The sequence below is a fragment of the Oryx dammah genome, unplaced genomic scaffold (assembly GCF_014754425.2).
Source record: "Oryx dammah isolate SB20612 unplaced genomic scaffold, SCBI_Odam_1.1 HiC_scaffold_18, whole genome shotgun sequence".
Classification (NCBI taxonomy): Eukaryota; Metazoa; Chordata; class Mammalia; order Artiodactyla; family Bovidae; genus Oryx; species Oryx dammah.
In genome coordinates, this window is record NW_024070202.1 from 91,518,176 (window position 1) to 91,546,147 (window position 27,972).

At 38.0% G+C, this 27,972-nt stretch overlaps 1 protein-coding gene across 1 annotated transcript in view; it reads right to left on the minus strand.

Moving 5' to 3' along the window:
- The window catches only part of GRM8 (glutamate metabotropic receptor 8), an 866,927-nt gene that overhangs the window by 594,323 nt on the left and 244,632 nt on the right, over window positions 1–27,972 (minus strand). The window lies entirely within an intron of this gene.

Here is a 27,972-nt window from a genome sequence, read left to right on the forward strand (position 1 = left end):
CCTAGCTAGGAATGCACCTTGGCTCCCTAATACCTACAGAATCAAGTTTCTTTTTCATCAACTTAGTGCTTGGAAAAGATAATGCTGAAACTGAATAATTCTATTATTAAAGTGACCTTTACATTTAGGAGGATTATAAATAACCTGTTTGGTCCCTGAAAACGATTTTGGATTTTTCAGGCTTATCTGCCGTTGGCTCCTATGACTTAGGTAACTGCATATGTCTCCTCACATTATCTAGCTAAAACTTTCCTAATTATCTTCCTCCCAAGTTTCTGCCAAACTCCTTCCACACTGCGTATACATGCGTGCACGCACACACACACACAAAGGAAGGAAGTGAAAAAAAGCTTTTAGAAATAATTTACTGAGTTCACTGACATAAATGGGAGTTATAAGAAGCACAGCAAACTATTTCAGCATTATTTTGGCCAAATGTATATACCTTTCCCGTTTCCTTTACACCCACATGAAACCTACACTATGTCTTTTTCCATAGGCTGCAGCTCAGTAACTTGAATTAATTACAGAATGACATTCTACAGGCAACTTTTGGTTCAACATCCGCAAAATAAAATCAGCTCAGCCTTTGAAGAGAGGATCTACTAGTGATTAATAAATTCACCACTGCCCAGGAGGATAAAAAATAAAAAGAACAAACTGATTACTTTGTTGTGATTTCAAACTAAATATTTATCTTCTATGTATTTTACTTATGGAAAGAACAAGACTGCAATTTGAGTTTATTAGTAACTGAAGCAGAACTAACTAAAGATTCCTTATTAGGATGTTCTAGCCACCTATTCAAAAACATCTATTTCTTCTTTCAGGAAGATTAAACATATGAAAGAAATTCAAGTTTCTTTTATTAGTATCATAACTAGCTCTAGCAATCAAGGGAAAGGAAGTTTCTCTTATCTTTCTGCCATATTTTATTGTAGTTAAATTAATACTTGTAGTTGTATTATGTCTTTAATACAAGTTAACTGATGCTTAAAGTCCAACATTTTTCCCTTTTTTATAATAATTAGTTTCTATTGTCATAAATGTACTAGACTCTGAGAAACTCTGTAGACGTTTATATTGGCTATTTTTGCATTTTTCAAGATTTCCTAAACACTATTCAAACTTATTAATACACATCAGTTCAGTTCAGTCACTCAGTCATGTCCAACTCTTTGCGACCCCATGAATCGCAGCACGCCAGGCCTCCCTGTCCATCACCAACTCCTGGAGTTTACCCAAACTCACGTCCATCGAGTCGGTGATGCCATCCAGCCATCTCATCCTCTGTCGTCCCCTTCTCCTCCTGCCCCCAATCCCTCCCAGCATCAGGGTCTTTTCCAATGAGTCAACTCTTCACATGAGGTGGCCAAAGTATTGGAGTTTCAGCTTCGGCATCAGTCCTTCCAATGAACACCCAGGACTGATCTTCAGAATGGACTGGTTGGATCTCCTTGCAGTCCAAGGGACTCTCAAGAGTCTTCTCCAACACCACAGTTCAAAAGAATCAATTCTTCGGGTCTCAGCTTTCTTCACAGTCAAAGTCTCGCATCCATACATGACCACAGGAAAAACCATAGCCTTGACTAGATGGACCTTTGTTGGCAAAATAATGTCTCTGCTTTTGAATATGCTATCTAGGTTGGTCATAACTTTCCTTCCAAGGAGTAAGCGTCTTTTAATTTCATGGCTGTAATCACCATCTGCAGTGATTTTGGAGCCCCCCAAAATAAAGCCTGATACTGTTTCCACTGTTTTCCCATCTATTTCCCATGAAGTGATGGGACCAGATGCCATATACATATATATAATATAATATACATTCATATGCATAAGCAATCTCACTAGATGAGATCATAGTCAATCAATGCTTAACCCACTTCTCAATACCACTGTATAGGAGCTTCAGGCTATCAGAATTAACTTCACTGACTTGGAGAGTACAGAAGACATAAGTCATATTCCAAGTCACTGGCAAATAAGTGTGCTTAAATATTTCTGTATCTGTATGACAATATTTACTTAACAAACACATAGAATACTTGCTATGTTCAAAGACTTTTATGAATGTAAATTCATTTATTCCTTCTAAAAACCTTGTGAGCTAGGTTCATGATCCCCATTTATAAACAGAGAAACTGCAGCATAAAAGGTTAAGGGTCTTGCCCAAGTCCACAGAGCTAATACAAGGAAAATTCACAATGTGAACCTAGCAATCTGGCTCCAGAGTCTGAGCTCTTAAATGCTCTGCTAGGCTGCCTTTCCATCTTCAAAATTATTTGCATATTTAGAATATAATTTCAATACTAAGGATATTAAAGCTTTTAATTTTGTGAAAAAAATAACATTTTTCCTTTCATATCTGAAATTGTTTCGTGGCTGCTCCTACACAGACACCCAAGGTCTCCCTGACCCCACACCACACTGGCTCAGGTGCCCTCTTGCTTTGCACCATCCAGTTCTGTGCCTTCTCCTATAACAGCACCTATCACGATTTCTGCATATTAAACACTACGTTCTTTCAGAGCAAGGAATATGTCCTTTCATAGTTGCATCACAAACACGTACCTGTGCAGATAAAGCATTGTTACAAATCATCCAGCGACCAGAGTTAAATGACTTTCTTATCAAGTCTGACACTTGTAATAGCAGATTAGGACTTTTCAGGTGGTTCAGAAGTAAAGAATCTGCCTACCAATGCAGGGGAGGCAGGTTCAATCCTTGGATCTGGAAGATGCCCTGGAGAAGGAAATGGCAGCCCCCTCCAGTATTCTTACCTGGGAAATCCCATGGACAGAGGAGCCTCGCAGGCTACCATCTATGGGGTCAAAAAAGAGTTGGACACGACCTAGAGACTAAACAACACCAATAACAAATAGGCACACTCCAGTTTTAAAATTAGCCAATATGTGGACATACGCTGGGCATCTGAAGGAAATGATACTGCAGAAAAACAGGTAAATGGATGGTCCACTTTCTTCTTGGCATAGGGCTTTCAAAATTTGAGAGGCTTCGAACTTACCGACACTAGAGTTTCTTATCTGAAGAAGTGGCAGCTCAGTTGCACTGAGCATTTGAAGTTAAAAGCCAAGGAATATATACAAAGCTCCTCTGACAAAACACTACCATCCAAAACTCACAGCAAGCAAACAATTGCCAGCTAGCGCATTGCTCTGCACAAGAAATGACATTATGTCATTTTATGCAAAGGACATCAAAACAACCTGTCAGTTTAGCAGAGGATCTAGATACGCCAGGAGAAGGCTTTCACGTATCACTTTAAGCATTTCCAGGAAAATTGCCGTAGAAGCTCTTAAGACACAATAATTTGAACTTAACTAGACTTAACCAACACAAACTATAACTTTTATAAAGTGTCTATTTATAAGTGTAAGGATTTGTTAGAAGAGCTCTACTCACTCTGAGAAAAAAACGTTCTCCCGAGACATGGTGATATATTTACTTTTATCCAGCAACATTCGCTCATCAGATTGTTGGTTATGTACCCTTAGTGCTAGGCACTCTACTCAGTGTACTTACAGGAATCATTTTTCTGCCAATAAAACCATATTTTTAAATAGGGTTAATAATTTCCAGATATTTTGTCAAATTTAACAACAGTAGGTAATAAGTTTTTATAAACATGGGAATAAAGCAGAATTTCAATGGACACAATTCTACATTTTTTGCTGAATGCTAGGAACATATGTAGGTATGTGTCAGCTTATACACATGTAGCTTGAGTGTTCTGATTAACTATCCATTTGGCATTTTTGCCTAATTTGATCAGTCAGTTTCATTGAAAGAGTCAAACTGGCTTTAGCATGTAGACAGGAATGGCTGCAGGTCCATAACATAAGAGAGCTAAATGGACATCAGAAGACCAGCTTCCCTGGACCACAAGCTTCTGAGCATAAGAACCATGACTTCTATGGTTCTGGGGCTGGATGCATTTCCCAGTACAGGCCAGGCGTCAATATATTAGTGCTTGAATAAATGATCCCACATAACCTCTTTCAAACCTATAAAACTATTTCCCATTTATAAAAATTTCCAGAGATACCAGACATGAAGATGGCCACTTGCCAGTTACCCTTATAATATTAACCCTTCCTAAATGCAGAGATCATATTGAGGCTCTTAAAGCAAAATGATTTGAAACTAACTAGATTCATGAACCAAGGCAAAGTATAACTTTACTAACAGCTATTCACTTCAGTGAGATTTCCTTAAATGCTCTTAACTTTTCATCCCTGATACTGTTTTATTTTGGGTTTTGGTTTTTTACCTTTTGGTTATCTTTGTGGGGTACTCTAATTATTGTTAGAAGCTAACAAAATAATAAATTATAACTCTGCTTCTTGGTAACCAGCTTAAATTCTTTTAACAATACATGATTATTCAAGCTTATATCTTTTTCAAAATATTGGTAATATTATAATACAAAATGTGCACCCCCCACCGTACTGTTGGTACCCTTTCTACTACAATGCATGTCTGCATAATCTCTTAACTAAACTCTAAGCTACAGCAGGGCCAGGTTCCCATCCCTTTTTCTTGCCGTCTCTGACAGGTTACACATGACAGTCCTCCAGAAACACGTTGGAGAAAGATAATTCAGTACTGCAAAACTGAGGACCAGGAGCTAGCAAAGCAAAGCGTCCCAAAGCTCTCTGATGGAAAACTGAATTACAGAGTCTACAAGAAGTAAAATATTCTCTTTTACTCTCCCTCTTTTAATCATCACTTCTAAAACTTATGCATCATCATAATCAAATTCCTCTAGTGCTAACCTCACAGCATCAACATTTTGATGTATTTATCGGGCAAACCCAAGAGCCATTCTTGGGCCCTAGCCACCTTCTTCTGTGGTTAGGAACCCTAACGGTTACTTTTCCTGCTTCTCTTGTAGCCACGGATTCTCATGTGGCACAGTTCTAGCTGGCACTATCACTTGCCTGGTCTTCCTGTCCTGAACATATGATGTCTAAACCTGCATTGTGCACATTGCAACCATGAAGCAAAAAAAAAAAAAAAAAAAGTGAAAATGAAAGGCCACCTTGTTGGGAACACTAAAAGCAAAGATAACATAGCACTATTGAACTATGCAAGCAAACCAGTGTAAGCAATCTGCTTCTTTCAGGAAACTTGATGTGAGGAAAAGATTTTTATTTGTGTAAGCCACTGTTAACAGTCAAATGCCTTTCAACTGAGACATCGATTAAGACAGTTATGGTTTAAATCCCAATTCTGCCTTTTATTAACTATCTGACTTTGGGCAAATTATTGAACATCTCTAAGCTAAGTTTCTCATCTGTATAATGGACACAAGTATAACTGCCATTAGAGGCCTGTTGTTAATTATTGTGAGAAATATGAAATAACCCATGTAATTAGCAGAACTTTAATATTACTCTCAAACATTAAAGATATATATATATACTAATACAAAAATATAAACACACACAAATATTTTTAAAGTAAATGCTGTGTCTTTTCTCCTTCTAAAAAATTGCATATAAAAATTAAACATTTAGGGTGGTAGAGAATTCAACTTTTTGTAAAATAATTTTCACTCTATATCTCTTCTAGGTCAAGACATCTACAATTAGCATTAAAATGTATAAATACACGTGTGTGATTGCATTAGGTGGTACTATAATTACTATGATTAAAATTTTTTGTTCTAGTTATTGTCATAGAAAAACAAACCGCTTCCTCAAGCATAAGGATAGACTGGAATGGCTCACAGTAACTCTCAACTTTCTTTTACCATCTCACCCAGAAACCCAAGTCATTGTGAATCTTTACCATTTCATTTAGTAGGGTAGTTTCAGAATATTCAACCATTTCTTTTGGATCACTAAAGAAAACAGCAGGTCTCTGGGTTTTGTTTCCCCTTGTTTTAGTCATAAGCATTTCAGCTTCACTTCAACAAGATCATCATTCCAAATGCTTCTCTTTGGAAGCTTTATCTTGCAAGGTTAATAAAAGACAGTGTTCCTAAGCCTAGAGATTTTCCATTTATAGCTTTCCATTAAGATTCTTAAAGGTAGATATTATTCCAATTAAATATTTAAAGGTAGATCCTTTTATGAAATAGCTTTTTTATTAATTCAAAAAGATAATTATTTATACTTCTAAATCCTTTCTAATAGGATTTGAATTGACCTACAACAAAAGACATAAATAGATCAAGATGGAAATAAATCAAAACATACCACAGTACTAGAAAAGTAGATGCAAATATAAAAATCTTCATTGATGTGATTACGCACAACATTCAGCTCTGAGCTTCCATGAGACTAAGAAGAAAATGGAAATATAGTTGATTAAGCAATTTCTCACAGCTTTATAGAGCAAGGCTGTAATACTTTTATATACTGATTCCAAGTGTGGCCTTGGTACTAAATTTCATTAGGAATTTATCTTATGGGTCTTTTTTCAAGGAAAATTGAGTTTCATAATATTCAGTATTTTCATCAATGAGGTTCACTAGCTGCTTTGAAGTCCAATAAAAGTCAATAGCATGACATTATGCCAGTAATTTTTAAATTATTTTTAGCCATGGAACCAGGGAAATAAAATATTATGCAGCAGCTCATATATAACATGGACAAATAAGAACTGCTCTAATTGAAACAGAATTAAAGGGCCTGAAGCTAGCATAATCACCGACTACAGACTCTGGGTAAGGAAAAAGCCTGTATAGCCAACAAACTGATCATATTAGTTACAAATATTAAAATGGAAATAAAATGTCCTGCAGCTAATATCACATTTAATGGTAAAAGATTTCATATCCTCTCCCTATGACTGGGCACAAGGCAATGAATGCCTACCCACATCAGTGCCACTGTACCTGATGCAGGAGGTTCTAGCCAGCACAATCAAGAAAGGGAATGCAGGAGAGAGGAAATACCAGACACACAGATAGGAAAAGAAAAAGTAAAAATATCTTTACTCACAGTCAATCTGATTGAGTACTGGGTGTATAGAAAATCTTAAAAAAAAAAAAAAAAGCCACTAGAACTAAGCAAAGTTGTAGCATACAAGATCAATAGCAAAAAAATCATTACTTATATTTCTATATACAAACAGATAATTGGAAATGAAACAAAAATACATTTATGATAGCATCAAAAAAACTATGAAATACTAAAATTTAACAAAATGTATGCACAAGTAGGATACTTAAAATTACAAAATATTACTGAGAAAAATTAAACAAGTCTTCAGTAAGGAAGTTGCTGAAGACTAAATTGTATACCTCCCATTTAAATTAATATGTTGGAGCCCCAATTTACAATGTAATGGTATTTGGTAATGGGACCTTTGGGAGGTAACTGGGTTTAGATGAGATAATGAGAGTGAAGCTCTTATGATGAAATTAGAGCCATTAGAGCCATTATTTCTCTCTCTGTACACACAACACAGGAGGTCATGCAAGCACACAGCAAAATGGCAGCTGCCTTTAAGTCAAGCTAAAGAAACCTCAGCATAAAAATTACTTTGCTAACTTGATCTTGGTCTTCCCAGCCTACAGAACTGTAAGAAAACAAAATTCTGTTTTTTAAGGCATCCAGTCTATGGTATTTCATTATGGCAGCCTGGGCTATGACAGAGATATACCATGTTCACGGGTCAGTTGGCTCAACGTTGTTTATCAATTCACTCAAAATTGTTCTACAAATTCAGCACAATCTCAAATAAAATCCTAGCAGGCCCATAAGAAAGAAAGTGAAGTCTCTCAGTCGTGTCCAACCCTTTGCAACCCCATGGACTGTAGCCTCCCAGCTTCCTCCATTCATGGGATTTTCCAGGCAAGAATATTGGAGTGGGTTGCCATTTCCTTCTCCAATATAGCTCAACAATTCCACCCCTAGATATATACCTAAAATAATTGAAAACAACTACTAAAACAGATACGTTAATGTCAGTGCTCACTGCAGCATCATTGACAATAGCCAAAAGTTAGAAACAACTCAAGTGTCCCATCCACAGATGAATGGATAAACAAAATGTGGCACATTTACATAATGGAATACTATTCAGCCATAAATTGCAATGAAATCTGATACATGCTACAATATGAATGAATCTTGAAAACATTAAGTGAAATAAGTTAGTCACAAAAGAACACATAATATATGATTCCATTTATCTGTGATGCCTAGAATAGGCAAATTCATAGAGGCAGAAAGCAGATGAGAGATCACCAAGGGCTGGGGAGTATTGAGTATTGCCCCTTAATGGGTACAGACTTTCTGTTTGGGGTCATGAAAAATTTCAGAAATAGTGGTAATAGTTGCATAACATTGTAAACGTAATTGATGTCATTGAATTGTATACCTTAAAATGGTTAAAATAGCAAACATTATGTTTTATATATTTTACCACAATAAAGAAAAATATTTACAAAAGAAAATCCTAGGAAGTTTTTTTTTTTTTTTCAAAAACAAGTTGACTATTAAATATACATGACTATATGAAGGACCTAGAACAGCCAAAATCACTTTGAAAAGAGTAACTAAGTTGAAGAACTTATACTACCTGATCTGAAGACTCACACCAAGGCTACAATAATCAAGACACTGTAGTATTAGATATGTAGCTCTGCTGCTGCTGCTAAGTTGCTTCAGTCGTTTCTGACTCTGTGCGACCCCATAGACGGCAGCCCACCAGGCTCCCCCATCCCTGGGATTCTCTAGGCAAGAAAACTGGAGTGGGTTGCCATTTCCTTCTCCAATGCATGAAAGTGAAACGTCAAAGTGAAGTCACTCAGTCGTGTCCGACTCTTCGAGACCCCATGGACTGAAACCTACAAGGCTCCTCCGTCCATGGGATTTTCCAGGCAAGAGTACTGGAGTGGGTTGCCATTGCCTTCTCCATGTAGCTCTAATATGATCTATATATGATCTATATGTCAATGGAGGAGAACTGAGTATCTAGAAATAGATTCACATACAATCAATTAATTTTTGACAAGATGCCAAGGTAATTCAATACTGAGAGGAGTCTTTCCAATGAAAGGTGAAGAACATCTGGATGTGCACATGAGTAAGTGAACTTTGAGCTTTCTTCAGATTATACATCAAATTAACTCAAAATGGATCATAGACCTAAATATAAACACCAAAACTATAAATCTTCCTAAAGGAGAAAACTTTGCAAAAATCCAGAATTAATCAATTGAATTTCACCAAAATTAAAATCAAATCTTGAGAAACCCCATTAAGAAAATTAAAAGCTAACCACCAAACTGGGAGGGACCAGGATGAAATGTTACTCATATATGTATCTATATATGCTGCTACTGTTTAATCACTAAGTTGTGTCCAACTCTTGGTGACTCCATGGACAGTAGCCCACCAGACTCCTCTGTCCATGGGATTTTCCAGGCAAGGATACTGGAGTGGGTTGCCATTTCCTTCTCCAGGAGATCTTCCCAACCCAGGAATTAAATTCAAGTCTCCTGCTTGAAAAGTGGATTCTTTACCACTGAGCCACTTGGGAAGCCATGTATATATGTGTATATATACATGTACACACATATGTGTGTATAGAGCATGTGTATGTAAATGCACATATACTTTCACACGTGTATATATACGTGTGTGTGAATGTGTACATTTATAAATCCATATATATATATGAATGGATGGGCATGCATGCGTATCTGACAAAGGACTTGTGCCTAGAACTTAATCAGACACCAAAATCCTACCGTAAAAAATTATCAGAAGGTTTGAATGCTTTATAAAAGAAGATATACAAATGGCAACTAAGTACATCAAAAAATGCATAACTACATCATTCAAAAGAAAAGTGCAAACTTAAACCATATTAACATACCATTGCAAACCCATCGGAATGGCTAAAAATTTAAAAACTGGATCAAGTCTCAAGCAATGCTGTTGGGACAATAAAGTGGTATGATTATTTTGTAAAGCAGTTTGGCAGGTTGCTATCTGTCATATGACCCAACAATCCAAAGAATGATTCAACTATATGCCTACCCTAGAAGAATATCCATGGCAGATTTACTCTTAGTAGCAAAAAAACTGGAAACCAAACCGACTATCCATCAATAAGTGAATGGATAAACAACTTGTGAAACACCCATTCAGTGGACTACTACTTAACATTAAAATATATAGACCATTTTACTACTGTTACATGCAATGACACAAATTAATTTCAAAAACATTTTGCTGAGCAAAAGAAGACATACATACTATATCATTCCATTTATACAGAATTTCAGTACAAGCAAAACTATTTTAAAATGACAGAAAATAGATGAGTGTTTGCCCAGGACTGTGGCTAGTGAGAGAGAGGGGTGACTGCAAGGTGGCATGAGAAAACTTTTTTGGGTCATGGGATCATCCTATATCTTGATCGTGATGGTGATCACACATATATATGTTGGTCATCATTAAGTCATGTCAGACTCTGCAACCCCATGGAGTCTGCAACATATCAGGTTTCCCTGTCCTTTACTAACTTCCAGAATTTGCTCAAATTTATGTCCATTGAATTGGTGATGCCAAAATTCATTGAGCTTTATACCCAGAATCGGAGAAGGCAATGGAAAATTCCATGGACAGAGGAGCCTAGTAGGCTGCAGTCCATGGGGTTGTGAAGAGTTGGACATGACTGAGCGACTTCACTTTCACTTTTCATTTTCATCATTGGAGAAGGAAATGGCAACCCACTCCAGTGTTTTGCCTGGAGAATCCCAGGGACGGCGGAGCCTGGTGGGCTGCCCCCTATGGGGTCACACAGAGTCGGACACGACTGAAGCGATTTAGCAGCAGCAACAGCATACTCGGAATGGGTGCATTTTATTATGTGTAAATTGTACTTCAATAAAGGTGTGAAAGATTGAAGGTGGGAGGAGAAGGGGATGACAGAGGATGAGATGGTTGGATGGCATCACCGACTCAATGGACATGGAGCTGGTGACGGACAGTGAGGCCTGGCATGCTGCAGTCCATGGGGTCGCAAAGAGTCAGACACGACTGAGAGACTGAACTGACTGACTGAAAGGTGTGAAAAATGGAAATAAATTCCTGCACCCATGACGAAATCCACTTCCTGAGGCTGTAACAAAATTGATTGTCAAAACAATATAGCCATGCTCACGCACAGGTAAGCAAAAGTGTGAGTGTAAGTCACACTTACAGTCTTGAGAGTCCCTCCCCTGGACTGCAAGGAGATCAAGCCAGTCAATCATAAAAGAAATCAACCCTGAATATTCACTGGAAGGACTGATGCTGAAGCTGAAACTCCAATACTTTGGTCATCTGATGTGAAGAACTGACTCACTGGAAAAGACCCTGAAGCTGGGAAAGACTGAAGGCAGGAGGAAAAGGGGACAGAGGATGAGATGGTTGGACAGTATCACCAACTCGATGGATGTGAGTTTGAGCAAGCTCTTGGAGTCGGTGATGGACAGGGAAGCCTGGCATGCTACAGTCCATGGAGTCACAAAGAGCTGGACACAACTGAGCAACTGAAACTGAACTGAAGTTCAGTTTGAGATTAAACAAAGTCCTGAGTCACTAGCAAAATCAAGGGCAAGCTCTCTCTTATGCCCAGCTGAGAAAGGTCCACATTCTTTTCCACCAGCAGTGAACATATTCCAGGTCAACACCTCAAGAGCCAGAAGCCAGAATATAAGGCATTTTCCTCCTCGAAGAAAAGAGCTGCTCTGGCAGTGGGTACTTGAGATAGGACTCAGGAAACCTTTGTTAAGGCCAGCTCTCCAGAAGGTATATTCTTTAGTAAACTATTTTATCTGTGAATGGTTTTTGTGCTTTTTTGTCATTTCCATTGCTTACCTACCCAGGACCATCCACTGATTCTCAATTCCTCACCTTCAAGACAGACCAGAAATTATTTTAGACCATTGAAAGCATAACAAAACTGGTGGTTTATATTTTTTTTGCACAGATAAAAATTCATCCTGTTCCCTAAATTTCTTAATAAAGTTCATTTTCAATGATGATGATACTGTCAATTTCTAATTCTAATATTAATATTATGGTTCTCAAACATTTCAGGATCTTAACCAAATCTTTGGAAGTCTATGATGGGCCTTAAACCAGAGTCCAAGGATATGCATTTTAACATCTCCCTAGTGATTTTAGTGTAGATAGCCTTCAAACAGTCTGAGAAACACCACTCTCATGGGTTCCCTATTTCATAGCTTTGCCAGAGACACTTAAATTTTTATTCTTCCAACTAGGTTGGAGAGAGTTGACAGACAGGCTAGATAATAATCAAAATATATAATCAAAGTCAATTTAGTCACTATATATTTTCTTCAAATATGTCTCTCATGAAGACATAACAAGATTATTTTTGTGTGGAGTAATATATATCTGATTGCTGACCTTGCTTCTGTTAAACAAATCTTAAATACAAATGGCATGGATTCTATAAATAACATGGTTCTAGGAAAACAACCTATAAAGAATCTTTATACTTAACACTTAGAGAATGGCAACCCCACATGGACTGCTTAAAAGAATATGAAAGAGCTTGCTGTTACAGCTTAAATTTCTTCGGAGAAAAAGTGTGAACTCTTACAGGTGGCATCCAGATGGGGAATTAGTCCCTTCTCACTCACAGAAAGAAAGTCTGTAAAACCTCTTCTACACAGTGGAGGAAAGAGAAGATAATCTGTGCCAGGAAATTTTACACCCTATGCATTGGATGAGTGTTGCAAACCTTGGGAGCAACCCATATTAGGTGTAACCGTGTAGTGTTAAATAGAACAGATAACTAAGCTACAGAAACTGAATTGATGAAGAAGCAATATTTCAAAGTCTAAACTTTGAACAAAGATAGACAGATTTCATGACTATGTCTAGTTTTGCTCTTAAAAATGACCAATGCATCACAAACCCACATGGGTCAACAAGCGATGCAGAAGATGAGTTATGGATACAAGTCCTTTGTCATATACATATGCACAGACATCAATTCATATATATATATTATCTATAAATTCATAAGAACATACACACATTCATATATATAGTCACGTATCTCCAGAACAGAACTAGGATGACAATAGGAGAAGATCAGTCACAACTTGCCAGAGACCCTCCTAGCCTCTCATGGTTAAGGATTCGCTGACTTGATGGACATGAGTTTGAGCAAGCTCTGAGAGTTGGTGATGGATAGGGAAGCCTGGCATGCTGCAGTCCACGGGGTCAAAAATTTGGACACGACTGAGTGACTGAACTTACTGAACTCCTTAATGAGTCAAACTGACAGTTAACCCCAGGACAATATGGAGTCGCATCTGAATGCAATTGTTTATAGATTTTTCTTTATGTGTGTGTGTGTGTGTGTGTGCGCTGGTTACTTAGTTGTGTCCGACTCTGCAACCACATGGACTGTAGCTCACCAGGCTCCTCTGTGCAGTGTGACATCCCATTCTCAGTAATTCCTTTTAAAGACTTTATAGCCACTTTCACTGTTAAGAAAAAGTAGTCAAACTAGGTGAATCCAATCAACAACTGCAACTGTGATAACAGCATCTCTTTTTATTAGTGGCTCTTTTAAAATTTTAAAATTTGTTGTGAGTGCTTTAATCTAAAAAATAAATCATTTGAATATGAATTCAATTAAACAACTCAGAAAAGGACTGCACAAGTTTGGAAACAAATTGATGGTCATTTTTAAATAATTAAATTAATAAAAAACACATTAGTAAGATCAAAATAACAAACACATTAATAAGATCAAAGAACCTAGTAGATAAAGTTAAAAATTAAATTACTGACTAAGGGAAACATTTGAGAAAATCAAATGAATGCAAAAAAATATATAAAACCTAACACAATTATAAGAAAAATAACATATATAGGAGGCAGAAAAGGTAGATACATGCAACAGAAAAATATCCAAAGACATGGTGCAACTAAACTTCTCTGATAATTAAGGGGAAAAGAATTAATCTGTATATTGAAAGCACACAATGTCAATTCCAAGAAAAAATTGATAAGCAATGATCACCTGCAAGAAAGACCTTTGGCTACAAATTTTCCCCCAACTTCAAGGGTAAAGAAAAACAATTTAGTTATCAGTTCTTGCTGTCTATTATTCTACCTTCACACATAGAGAAATTTTTAGGACGGTAACCATCAAAATTATAATGACTATTTCTGGGAGTAGAATTTGAGGTGGGCAATCACATTTTTCTTTGCACCTTCCTCTATTGTTCTTATATTTATAATGAATATATACTACTTTAACAAAAGCAAAACATTATGAAAGGAAGGACGAGAGGAAGGAAGGAAGAAGGGAGGGAGGGAGGAAAAAGACTACGGATTTGCAAGGTACTGTTTTATCACTTTTCTTGTTACCTAATCTTTACCACACACACCCCCTCCCCAAAAAAAAGAGGAGGAAGAAGAGAGAGAAAGAAAAAATAATCATCCATTTTGTATTGATCACAAATCATGTATGTGAATTCTTGGGAACATCTGCTTATATCTGATATATTAGAATTTTACTCAGTGATTTTGCCTGATATTTGTCTCTAATTTAGAGTATCTGAAAGAGAACTCCATATATATAGAGACCCAAGTGTGCTACTGATTAAAAGAGGTCTGTGTTCCCTAAATATTTACATTCCAGTCTAGGAGAACACAGAAATAATTTAGTGTGCCTGTTTTTTTCCCATTGGAACATACTCTTCCTCAACAAAACGATTCTGGATCATTTTCTACATCCAATTATCTTTTCTACTAGATCTCTGGTAGAATGTCAATTCCCCGAAGACATAGGCTGTGTTGTCTCTTTGTTTCAGATAATGCGTGGCTTTGCATGGTGGAAGTACTAAAAATAAAAAATAAAATTGTAAGCTAATTGACAGTTATGGTGATGATACTGTTTCAAACCCCTAAGGCCAGGCTGTGAACTGTCTTGACCAGACATATCTCCAAACATCTGATATTTGTAAGCAGCAGATCTAAGTGACTTTGCCAAGAACAATTCTGTTTGCAATGAGTCTCTTAGAATTATCTACTACCTTCCCATTTCCTCTCTTGGCATTTCACTTAGAATTTTAGCAACTGGCTCACTGGGAACCTTTCTTCCACTATGCCAGGCATTATTTTTAGTAACTTGAATATGCCTTGTTTTCTTTCTCCACTGTGCTCATTTAGCCAACACCAAACCCTACCTACTCCCCACTTGCACCCCAGTACCTGAAAGTGGCTGGGAAAAAAAACACACACTTGAGTTACTTGATCTCATTTAAACTTTTAAGGAACAATTTTAAGAAAACCATTCCTTTTATAAAAATAAATGATGACCATAAATCTCAAGAAACACCTCATCACCATTCAGCATCCTTCTGTGCTTTTATTGTAAGTTCATTTCCTACTCTACCAAAAAATTTTATGTACTTTTCTTCTCATCTCAAGCCCTTAATACTCTCCCTCTGCCTCTCACTCTGGGCTGATGACCTTGATTTCTAGTTCACTGAAAAATGCAAAGGAATCAGAAAAAAAAGATCCTCATTTTCTTATCACTGAATCTTCCAGCCTTATTTCACATGACCCATACACTTGGTCTTTCTTCCCCATACAATGGAGGACTTCTCCTAGGTCCATTTAAACCAGTGCCCTGGATTCCATTCCTTCTCCCCTATTGATAAATGTTGTTACTGAAATTCTACCCTCCTTTTCTGCTCCCTCTTCATTTCCCCCTCTCTCAACTGGGTCATTTCCATCAGCCTGTAAACCAGTTATAAAAAGTCTCTAATCTTGAAAAGCAAACCAACAAACTAAACTCCCTTGACCCTATTTGCCCTCCAGCTTCTGCCCATTTCTTTGCTTCTCCTTTGGGAAAGAGTATCTCCACTTACTCCCATTCTGTCTTTAATCAACTCAATCAAGCTCAGCCTCCACCTCTGCCACTGCTGCTGCTACTGCTAAGTCGCTTCAGTTGTGTCCGACTCTGCGAGACCACATAGACGGCAGTCCACGAGGCTCCCCCGTCCCTGGGATTTTCCAGGCAAGAACACTGGAGTGGGTTGCCATTTCCTTCTCCAATGCATGAAAGTGAAAAGTGAAAGTGAAGTCGCTCAGTCGTGCCCGACTCTTAGCGACCCCATGGACTGCAGCCCACCAGGCTCCTCTGTCCATGGGATTTTCCAGGCAAGAGTACTGGAGTGGGGTGCCATTGCCTTCTCCGCCCTCTGCCACAGAGCTGTTCAAATCAAGGTCAATAACAACTTCTATCTTGCTACATCTGTCTCCAAATTATTCAACCTCTCAAAAGTGTTAACTTAATGGATAATAGCTTTGTTCTTGAAACACTTGGTTCACTCCGCTTCCAGGAAAGGATGCTTTACTGGTTTTCCTCTCAATTCTTCAGTGTTTTTTCTGTTTTCATTGCTGGCTCCACCTGTTCTAGATGTTAGCATTCTCAAGAACTCAGACCTTGGCTCTCTTTCCTTCTATACTTACTTCTTCCTAGATAATCTCATCTAGTTCCATGATACCATATAATTACCAATAGGCTAAATATTCCCAAATCACACAGCTATTATATGGTCCTCATATTCCATATTCAAATCTTTGTATTCTATTTCCAGGTTTCCATCTGTGCCCCAAGTTCACAATTCTTGGTGTCCTGCTGCTTCCTATTCAACGTCTCCACTAGGTGGTCTAATAGACTCTTATACTAACGGCCAAAGAAAAACTCTTTCTGTCTTCTGCAAGTTCTGAACCTCCCCCAATTATGTCCATCTTAGTTATCAGCACCAGGACCAAAGTGAAACCGTTTGTTATTCACAATTTTGATCGGAATATAATTTTAACTATCCCTTTCCCTCAATCCTGATTCATCTCATCAGCAAATTCTGTGGACTTTGTCTTCATAAATCCAACATTTATTGTCACTTCCAATGCTATCACATTTGCCTAAACTACGTCATTTTTCACGTGGACAACTGCAGTGCTTCCTAACCGGTCTCCCTGTTTTCATTCCTACCTCTCTATATTCCATTCTCCATTGAATAGTCAAACTGAGCTTTTAAAAACAGAGACTAGATTGTATTATTCCCCTTTGAAAACTGTAATTGGTATCCATCCACTGACACTTTTTTTGAACGTAATTCACATAATTCCTTTTTTATTGGAATATAATTGCTTTACGATGTATATTAGTTTCTGCTGTACTGCAAAGTGAATCAGCTATATATACACACATATATGCCATCCACCTTTGATCTCTCCCCTCCCCATCCTCTCGCCTAGCCCATCACAGAGCATCAGGCTGAGCTTCCCGTGCTGTGCAGCAGGTTCCCACTAGCGATCTATTTTGCACACGGCAGTGTATACACATCAGTGCCACCTCCCCAGTTCATCCCACCCTTCCCTTCCCCCCGCCCCATGTCTGCATATCCATTCTCTATGTCTGCATCGCTATTCCTGCCCTGAAAATAGGTTAATCTGTACTATTTCTGGTTTTTTTAGATTCCATATATAGTAACCATCAATTGACTCGATGGAATTTAAGAGTCAAGAGTCATGACTCACAGGGTTCCACATAATCTGGCCTTTCCTTACTATGTGGAACTCATTTCCTGATCACTCCATTATATTCCTACCTCAAAAACATACTAAATCTCCATCTCTCAGGACATTTCCAATGCTGTCTCCTGAAATTCTCTCCCCTAACATCTTTTCATAAATGGACCCTTTATATCACTCAGATATCCTCTTAAAACACTCAGATATCCTCTCCAGCATCATTGTTGCAATGAGGTCTTGTCTGACCAGACTATGTAAAGCCGTGATGTTTTACAGTCATTCTATGTTCCTTTTTTCTGCTTTCTTTTCTTCATAACACCTACCAATGTTTATGAGATGTCTTCACCATTAGAATGTAACTCCCATCCTGCACCACCTTGCCTCTGACTGACTTAAAGAAGCATTCTTCTAGAAAATCTCAGAAAAACTTGGATCAAAAAACCAAAAAAAAGTGGAAGAAGGAAAAGAAATATGGGCTGAAATTTCAACTGTCTGCATTTTAAAGCACATTCATCTTTATAAATATTGCACTATTAAAATTCTTCCTCACACCTCAAGATGTAGGTACTAAATTATCTGTGATGTATTTGTGAAAAGTATGCACTGTGTTCTAAATTATTTAAGAATATTTACATTTTATGTTGAAATCTAATCTCTCAGTGTTTGTTCAGATTAACTACTAAAAGTAAAACATTCACTGAACTGTGTTTTTGCTTGTAAAAGCATTGCTGCTTGATTTAGTTTACATTTGTTAATTTTAAATCATTTAGTAGTTACAAAAACAAAATTCAAAAATTCTAAGGCCACTTTAAAAACAGCCTCTGTTCCCAGTTATTCTAAAGCATCAAGCATTGGTCGTGAGAGCGTTTTCCATATATTTTTAAGCTGCCTTCTGTATAGCATAAATAAAGGATATATCCACTGCTTATCCAGGGAAAGCAGTTAAAAATCACCTGTTTTGATTTTTCAGTATTTCCAGTATGTTCATACCTATATCAGTGAAATAAATTACTTATGAAAATCATTAGAAAATATTATATAACACAAGTTACCATCACAGCTTAAATTTCTAAAGCCTCTCTTTCATTTGCCTTCTTCCTTGTTTAAATCTGCCAGGCTGAGTTTTGAGCCACGTAGCTTTTCCTGAATTGACAGGGGAAACCAATGATGCGGAACTTACAAGTTTGCTTTCCCATCCCTGCAAAAAATCATTTTGACTTTGATTAAAGTGACTGACCACTGGGGGGCTGACCGAATTGATAGACTGTTATTTTACCTGTTAGAAAATCAATTCTTTCAATCAAGAGGGTTAATCTGATCGTGTTTCAGGTATGACTTGAAATAATGATCTTTATCAATGTTGAGATAACCAGCCCAAAGCAATCGCTAAAGAATGAAGTATTTCAAAACTTACATTCTTAAACTCATTATCTATCACTACATTAATTAGGAATTTTGATCATCTAGACTTATTTTCTGTTGGGTGAGTTTCATGAGACACTAAAGTATTAATAAAATTGACACATGTATGTATCTTGGGAAAACTCTGCTAGCCTTTGCCTTGCTTCAGAATTTTGCTAACAGAACACACTGGTCATAGCAAATACTCTCTTCCAACAACACAAGAGGTGACTCTACACATGGACACCACCAGAAAGTCAATACCTAAATCAGACTGATTATATTATTTGCAGCCCAAGAGGGAAACCTCTAGAGTCAACAAAAACGAGACCTGGAGCTGACTGTGGCTCAGATCATGAGCTATTTATTGCGAAGTTCAGGCTTAACCTGAAGAAACTAGGGGAAAACACTAGACCATTCAGGTATGACCTAAATCAAACCACTTATATTAATACAGTGAAGGTGACAAATACATTCAAGGGATTAGATCTGGTAGACAGAGTGCCTGAAATGTCTGCAACATTATCTAAGAGGTGGTGACCAAAACCATCCCAAGGAAAAAGAATCAAGAGGAGGCAAAGTGGTTGTCTCAGGGGGCCTCACAAATAGTTGAGAAAAGAAGAGAAGCAAAAGGCAAAGGAGAGAGGGAAAAATATACTCATCTGAACTCAGAGTTCCAAAGAATAGCAAGGAGAGATAAGAAGGCCTTACAACTCAAAAAAAAAAAAAAAAAATAGAGGAAAACAATAGGATGGAAAGATTAGAGATCTCTTCAAGAAAACTGGAAATACTAAGGGAACATTTCATGCAAAGATGGCCACAATTAAGGACAGAAATGGTATGGACCTAACAAAAGCAGAAGAGATTAAGAAGAGGTGGCAAGAATACATAGAAGAGTTATACAAAAAAGCTTAATGACCCGTATAACCATGATGATGAGGTCACTCAACTAGAGCCAAACATCCTGGAGTATGAAGTTGCTGGGCCTTAGAAACATTACTGGGAACAAAGCTATGGGGGTGATGAAATTCCAGTTGAGCTATTTCAAATCCTAAAAGATGATGCTGTGAAAGTGCTGCACTCAATGTGCCAGCAAACTTGGAAACTCAGCAGTCCCCTCAGGATTGGAAAACATCAGTTTTCATTCCAACCCCAAAGAAGGACAATGCCAAAGAGTGTTCAAACTATTGTACAGTTGTGCTCATTTCACATGCTAGCAAGGTAATGCTCAAAATTCTTCAAGCTAGTCTTCATCAGTATGTGAACCAAGAACTTCCAGATGCACAAGCTGGATTTAGAAAAGGCAGAGGAACCAGAGATCAAATTGCCAGCATCCATTGGATCATAAAAAAGGCATGGGAATTCTAGGAAAATATCTACATCTGCTTCATTGACTACACTAAACCCTATGACAGTGTGGATCACCACAAACTGTGGAAAATTCTTAAAGAGATGGGAATACCAGACCACCCTACCTGCCTTCTGCGAAATCTGTGTGCAGGTCAAGAAGCAACAGAATTGAACGTGGAAAAACGGACTTGTTCAACTTTGGGGAAGGAGTACATCAAGGCTGTATACTGTCGTGTTGGGGGCCAGCGTGAGAAACTCCGCCCATGGCAAAGGTCATGAGGAAAGAAGCTTGGCATACGCAAAGGCATGATCAAGCCTCAGGAAACCCCCTGTTCCCGAGCATCTACCCCCAAAACCAGAGTACTTTACGGGGAGTGCTCCCCCATAATCATTTCTCTCAGAGAAGGAGTTAACTTGCAGCTCCAGTTAATAAAAATTCCTGGGCGTGATAAGAGTGTTTCAACTTACGAACTCTGAAGGTTCTCTGGCCTGCCTGATCAGGCTCGTCCGGCCGCATGTGATTGTTTACAGCCTCCCAACTGTGAGAGGCACGGGATGTTTTAAAACTTTCTAAATACAGAGTCTTTTGAGAAGTTAGAAGATCATTAGTATAGTATTAGTAGGTTGATTAGGAATTATATTGGTGAAGGGTTTTTTCATTTGTCATGCCAATAATTACTGCTAATTCCCTGCCCTGGGTGTGACAAGGATGTCTCAGGTCAAACCTCTCTGCTGACAGACTAGCTTGTGTGACAGCTTCTCAGCCATAAACAGCACAGAAAGTTTGGAGTATTAGCATAGGGCTTTTTTCATTGATGAGTCAATGATTGCCATCAGGCCTCCATATCCTTAGGCACCTGGGAATATATTAATCAATGTATTTGGAATATAGAAAAGGAAATATAGTAGTTTTTGATGTTAGCAATACTAGACTTTTGAATTAATGAATCTTCTCTTTTGTTATAGATCACTGTACTTTGTTATAAATCACTAAAAATCACTATGCTATGTAAAAATGTAACTTTATCACTATCTTAGGACAAAATAGATCTTAAGGGGAACAGTGGTGAACGGTTTACATTTGTTGAGCCAATATTTGCTGCTAAATCTCCATATTCCTGCCCTTATAATGAATATAACTAGCATATAGGAGAAATAAGTATTAACCTTTAAGATTAATCATGTTAAACCTTAGGTTAAGTAAATTCCTTTCTTGATTGTAACTCACTACACCCTCACTCTATAGGAATACAACTTTATTTGGAGGGTGGTGCCTGATTTAAGAAAAAATCACCCCTGGAAAAATAAGTTTTCTGGTTAACTGACCGGTATCAGAAAGGGCCATAAAATGTCAGCAGACCTCATGGCCAGAAGATGATGAAACTCATAAGACCTTTGTATAATTTTATATGAAGCACCTGATTGTGACAAGGGTCAGGTCTGCTGACCCCCGCGTGACTCTGTATTCATCCCTATGTATAACAAAAAGGTATATAAACAAACCTGAAAAATAAAGAAATCAGATCAGTTTCTGGAAAGACTGATTCCCCCATGTAGTTTCTTTCTTGCTCCTCGCTTTCCTGGCTGAATTCCCATCTGAAATGTGGGTACTCACCAAGCCTGCTAATTCTGCCTGGGCTTCTGAGATCGGACCGGGGAGGCCTCAGTGCCTCCTCTCCTTCGGGAGAATGGAAAGACGCCTGTGGCCTACGTAGGTGGTGATTGGTATTCCATGTAAACCAGTTATTCAGCCTCTTTTCTCCACTAATTCTCCTACTACACTATCTGTTTCTAATCTCCCTCTATATCTGTAATTAAATAAGTTTTTTCCAGGACGCCGACTCCGTTCCCACCTTCAAATTACCCTGGATCCACCGGGGCTAGACCCCGGCACTGTCACCCTGCTTATTTAACTTATATGCAGAGTACATCATGCAAAATGCCAAGCTGGATGAAGCACGAGTGAGAATCAAGACTGCCAGGAGAAATACCAGTGACCTCAGATATGCAGATGACACCACCCTTATGGCAGAAAATGAAGAGGAACTAAAAAGCCTCTTGATGAAAGTGAAAGAGAAGAGTGAAAAAGCTGGCTTAAAACTCTACATTCAGAAAACGAAGATCATGGCGTCCAGTCTCATTACTTCATGGCAAATAGATAGGGGGAAAGTGGAAACAGTGGCAGATTTTATTTTCTTGGGCTCGAAAATCACTGCAGACAGTGAATACAGTCCTGAAATTAAAAGATGCTTGTACCTTGAAAGGACAGCCATGACAAACTAGATAGTCTATTCAAAAGCAGATATATCACCTTGCTGACAAATGTCCATAGAGCCAAAGCTATGGTTTTCGTGTAGTCATGTACTCATGTGAGAGTTGGACCATAAAGAAGGCTGAGCAGCAACAAATTGATTATTTCAAATTACGGTGCTGGAGAAGACTCCTGAGAGTCCCTTGGACTGTAAGGTGATCAAAACAGTCAATTCTAAAGGAAATCAACCCTGAATATTCATTGGAAGGACTGATGCTGAAGCTGAAGCTCCAATACTTTGGCCACCTAATGCAAAGAACTGACTCACTGTAAAAGACCCTGATGCTGGGAAAGACTGAAGGCAGGAGAAGAAGGGGAATAACACAGAGGATGAAGCTTGGACGGCATCACCAACTCAATGGATATGAATTTGAGCAAACTTTAGGAGATGGTAAAGGACAGGGAAGCCTAGAACACTGCTGTCCATGTGGTTGCAAAGAGTTGGACACAACTTAGTGACCGAACAACAACAATGTATGTACCTTAACTTCATGAACACTATCTAAAATGATATTCACTATGAAACATTAATGATATAAAAAGTATAAACCTGACTCAGCATATAGTACCTTTGTAGAACCCCCAAACATTGCTTATATGACCCAGAGGGTACGAAATAAGTCCACAGAAGGAAGATGGATGCTTCACTCTAAACTATATTCTTAACTTTGTATGTGTTCAATCAAATGTTTCCAACAAAGTTTAAGATGAAGAGAATGTTTTTACTTTATCACAAAAATTACATAGCCCTAAAATTTCACAAGTTATAGCCCCACTAGTTTGGGATTATGAAAAAAAACCTGGATTATTTTTTTCTTGGTTGAAGTTTATGTTTGACTCAGTGTAAAGAGAAGTTACTCTTCTCTGGATTCTTTTTCAACCCTTCTAACATGGCCAGAGATCAAAAGACGCAGTTCAGTGTTGGCATGTCTTTAACTCTTCTCTAAAGCTTGACAACTTCTCATCATTTTAAGAAAATTTAAACCAGGCTCAGTCTTTCTCCAGGCAACAGAAGCTCTCTAAAATTTAATAACGTCATTTTCATCACATTATATTTATTTTTATAGTTGCCTTCTGTTTTCAGCAGAGGATACTGGTTTCTATTCACAGTACTAATATAAAGTTTTCTCTTTAAATAAATTTAGATTGCAAAGTGAGTCAATTTAAAGAAAATATGCAGTAATAACTGTACAGGTGGTAAGCAAGAATGTCTCAAAATCAGGAAAGTAGTAAAAAATGGCTATATGTTGGGAAGTCAATATATAAAAGCCAATACATTTAAAAACTGCATACAAAATGGTAGGAAGAAAACCATCCACTTGGGTGAACAAATTAATTTCAATCTTGTTCCCAGTATTTATTTGCATAACATTGTGTTAATTCTAAATGACTCTTCTATTTATTAAAGTGGACCCATCAAAACCTTTACTCAACAGCATTTTAATAGCTTCTTGCTCAGAACTGTACAAACTTCAAAGTTATGACTGAACACCCTACAAGAAAAAAAGTTTCTAATTCAAAAACTTTATTCAACAAACGCTTATCAATCACTAAGTACATCCGACAGGGCAAGCCAGATTTGGGGAGGGATAATAATATTTATGTGTCCACTCATTATTCAAAAGCTATTTTTCTGAGTTGCTATGATGCTCAATGTCACTTGCTGTATATGATGTAACTAAAGGAAGAGAACAATAAAGATGCAGAGGGGAGGATCCTGAACTCAAAGAGATTACCATCTCATTGATTACTATTTATCATTGTCCTTGAATTTCACATATTGTCCTAGATACTATTTCATTTTCTCACATATTTCTTCTTTTAAAAAAAAAGTGAATGTATTATTCAGTCAGAGGTAATATTTAAGAGACAGTTCCTTTGAGTGTCAGATTCTATGAACCTCAGCAGCAAATTCATGGAATACAAAACAGCACAACCTTAAACCCATGATAATGTTTATAAAATACTGCAGACTCGGCCTTTCACACATTCTTTGTGAAAAGGTGATGCTGCCCCAGAAAGGAAAAGATTTAACATTTAGTAAAATTAAGTCACAGTACCAACTTGAACATATTCATTTAATATGAAAACTCAAATGTGACTTGAGGTTTAATTAACTGCATAAGTTGAAATTTGTGGAAGGAAGCTGCTATCCTTCACAAAACATGAGGCTTCCAATTTTACTAGATTTGTACGTCTCACTTAGGATGAATGGAGTTGTGATTCTGCATTACATTTGTTTGGCTCAGTGGTAAAGAATCCTCCTCCCAATGTAGGAGATACAGGTTCGATCCCTGGTTCAGGAAGATCCCCTGGAAAAAGAATTGCCAACCCACTCCAGTATTCTTGGCTGGGAGATCCCATGGACAGAGGAGCCTGGGGCTATAGTCCATGGGGTCACAAAGAGTTGGACACGATTTAGTGACTAAATAACAGCAACAATATATTCGTTAAACTACTTGCATTTATATTCTTGTCTTCCTCTTTAATCTGTCTCTGAGCCTGTGAGGATTTCTCCTACAGATAAAAACCCCAAATCTATTGTGTTCTAAGGAAGGATAATCATGTTTTATATGAAGATAAGATTTTGATGCTCAATGCTTGAAGTGCATTCTGATGCACTAAAGGGAAATTTTTTTTTAAGTTTTGTACCATGTGTACTCACACAGCATTATTTTAAGAAATAAAAATCTTAAAGATTACAAGACTTTCTTAATATCCTACATTCTGTGTAACAGTATTTTCTGTAGTTTGTATCATGGCACGGGATCCCTTCCCTATGCATTTTAAGTGGACGATGTAACTGGAATAAATATTGTAGATAATCCAGCTTCACAAAAGGATTATAAAATAGCTAATCAAGCTAGTCAAGACAAGTATCAGTCACCTGTGAATCCACATTTACCATTTTATTACTTAATTTCACTTAGTAGTATGGAAAGAGAGGTAAATATTTGGTGTCAAAGAAATTGAGCCAGAAAGCTGGTCCTACAAGGGAACAAGGGTCCAGGGATCCAGCCCTGTGGGGTCTCAATCTTCTGGGTCATTTCATCAGTTTCTGGGGCCAATTCAAGTCTTCCCAGGTGGCACAGTGGTAAAGAATCTGCCTGCTAATTCAGGAGATGCAGGAAACTTGGGTTCAATCCCTGGGTCAAGAAGATCCCCTGGAGGAGGAAATGGCAACCCACTCCAGTATTCTTGCCTGGAAAATCCCAGGGACAGAGGCACCTGGCGGGCTACAGTGCATAGGGTCACAAAAAGTCAGATACAACTGAGCGACTGAGCTCACAGCTGGGGCCAATTCTGTTCCCACTGCATCAAATGAGGAAAATACAGGTCCAAACATTAGTAACCTCTCCACTCCATCTGCAGTCCATCTACCTCAGTTCTGATAACCGGCATGGGCTCCTTCCACGCTGGCCAGTCCCCAACCCCAACACCCCCACAGCGTTCCTCAGTTCCATTATCTGCATCATTTCTTGTCCTCTCAGATGGTGTTTCAGGTACTGTGTTAGCAATGGGAAACAAAGAACAAGTACCTTAGGGCGGCAGTGCTCACTAATTCCTAAGATTTCAGATATCCTGTCTCCTGCGGCAACTTCATTTAATTTTGCTTCCTATAAAAGTAAAAATATTGTTATTTTTTTCTTAATGTGAAAAATTTTGCCATATTCCATAATTGCAGCCATTTGGGTCTTCAATTCCACTTAAATAGCATTTTACTGCCTCAGATGTTATAATGAACTGAAGGCTTTTACTTTTTCTTCTTGCAATGTTTTTGCTTTAGTTCTTCCTACAGCCTCTACGATGGACTTGGATTGCTGGTTTCCTTAATTAACTTCTCATCACATAGAATCACTGGAGTATCCTGCTAATTGGACACGAGTATCTCAAAATTATTTTTACCATAAAGGGCTTTTCTTAGCACTACTCTGTAAGATGCACCATTTCCCTTTTATTCCTTAAACTCTCTATTTAACTTTAGAGAGTCTTTCCTTCAGGGAAAAAAAAAAAAAGGAAATCCCTGGCAGTCCCATGGTTAGGGCTCTGAGCTTCCACTGCAGGGGGCCTGTGTTCCATCCCTGGTTGTGGAAATAAATCCCATATGCCATGCAGTGCAGCCAAAAAAAAGAGAGGGAGAGAGAAACCAGGGTTTCCTGTCACAAATCCAGGATATTCTTGAGGATTTGGGTGGTGAACTAATTTCCTGCTGTTTAGATCTACTGAAGCTTTCTTGTAGCCAGAAGGGGAAATACTACTTACTCACACTCTGAGGGTAACAGAGAGAGAGAAAGTAACATCTGGAATCACTGAGCCCATTGATAAAACAGGGAGCTAACACTGGGCTTCTTATTTCCAAACTTTCTGTTAAGTAAACAATAAAGATCCCTGTGGTTTTACAGCACTTTTGATCACGAATTCTTTTACCTGAAACCCAAGCATCCTCTGAGATCCCTACAGGCATAGCTTGACCAGCTCACCAGTTCAAAAAAGGATGAATGGGAAGAGACACAGACTGGGACAGAGAAGGAGGGAGTCTTCTGCTGTTGTCTCTTCCACACTTCCTGATCAAGTTCTCTCTGACGATTTTCTGTTTGGCTTTCTACAGTGAACAGAAGCTGTCATCTTCTGCTCAGAGTCTCAGGGCAGCAAAGACCTGGAGACTGAAGCAATGTCCTCACCTCAACCTCTTCCCAGGTGAAGACGTTTGGGTCATGCCATTAGTTAATCCACAAAGGATAAGGGAGAGCAGTTGTCTGTGGACCAAAGGAAAGGCTGTCAACAGGAATGTCCTGGTAAAATGGATCTCTGAGAGTGAGAGTAGATGGAGGGGAGCCTTGATATTGTAGCCCTTGCCAATTTTCCTAGTATAAATAATCCTGCCATAGATGTCAAACTACCAACAGTTTAATAGCCAGCTGACAACAGTTCTGAATATTTGACAATCAACTCTGGAAAGTCAGTCCCAGATATTAATGGGTTATCTTTTTTTATTTTCTGAGAAACCACTGAATACCAACAGGAGGCATTATTGAAGGAAAGTGAAGCACACAAAACTGATAATCAGTTCTTCTCTTTGTAGAGCTTACCATTTAACTGCAAGTTCAGCAACATTTGTAAAATAAAACTAAAAATCATTTCTAAGACAACATATTTAGAAGTGCAAATTAACTGAAAGCAAAGTGATATCTAAGCACCTAAGACATAAAGAAAATGAGTACAAGAATCCATCTCATAGGGTGGTTGAAAGGCTCAAATGAGATCACGGATGAGATCTTGGTTGAGTTACTGGCCACTATGCTATGCTATGCTATGCTATGCTATGCTATGCTATGCTATGCT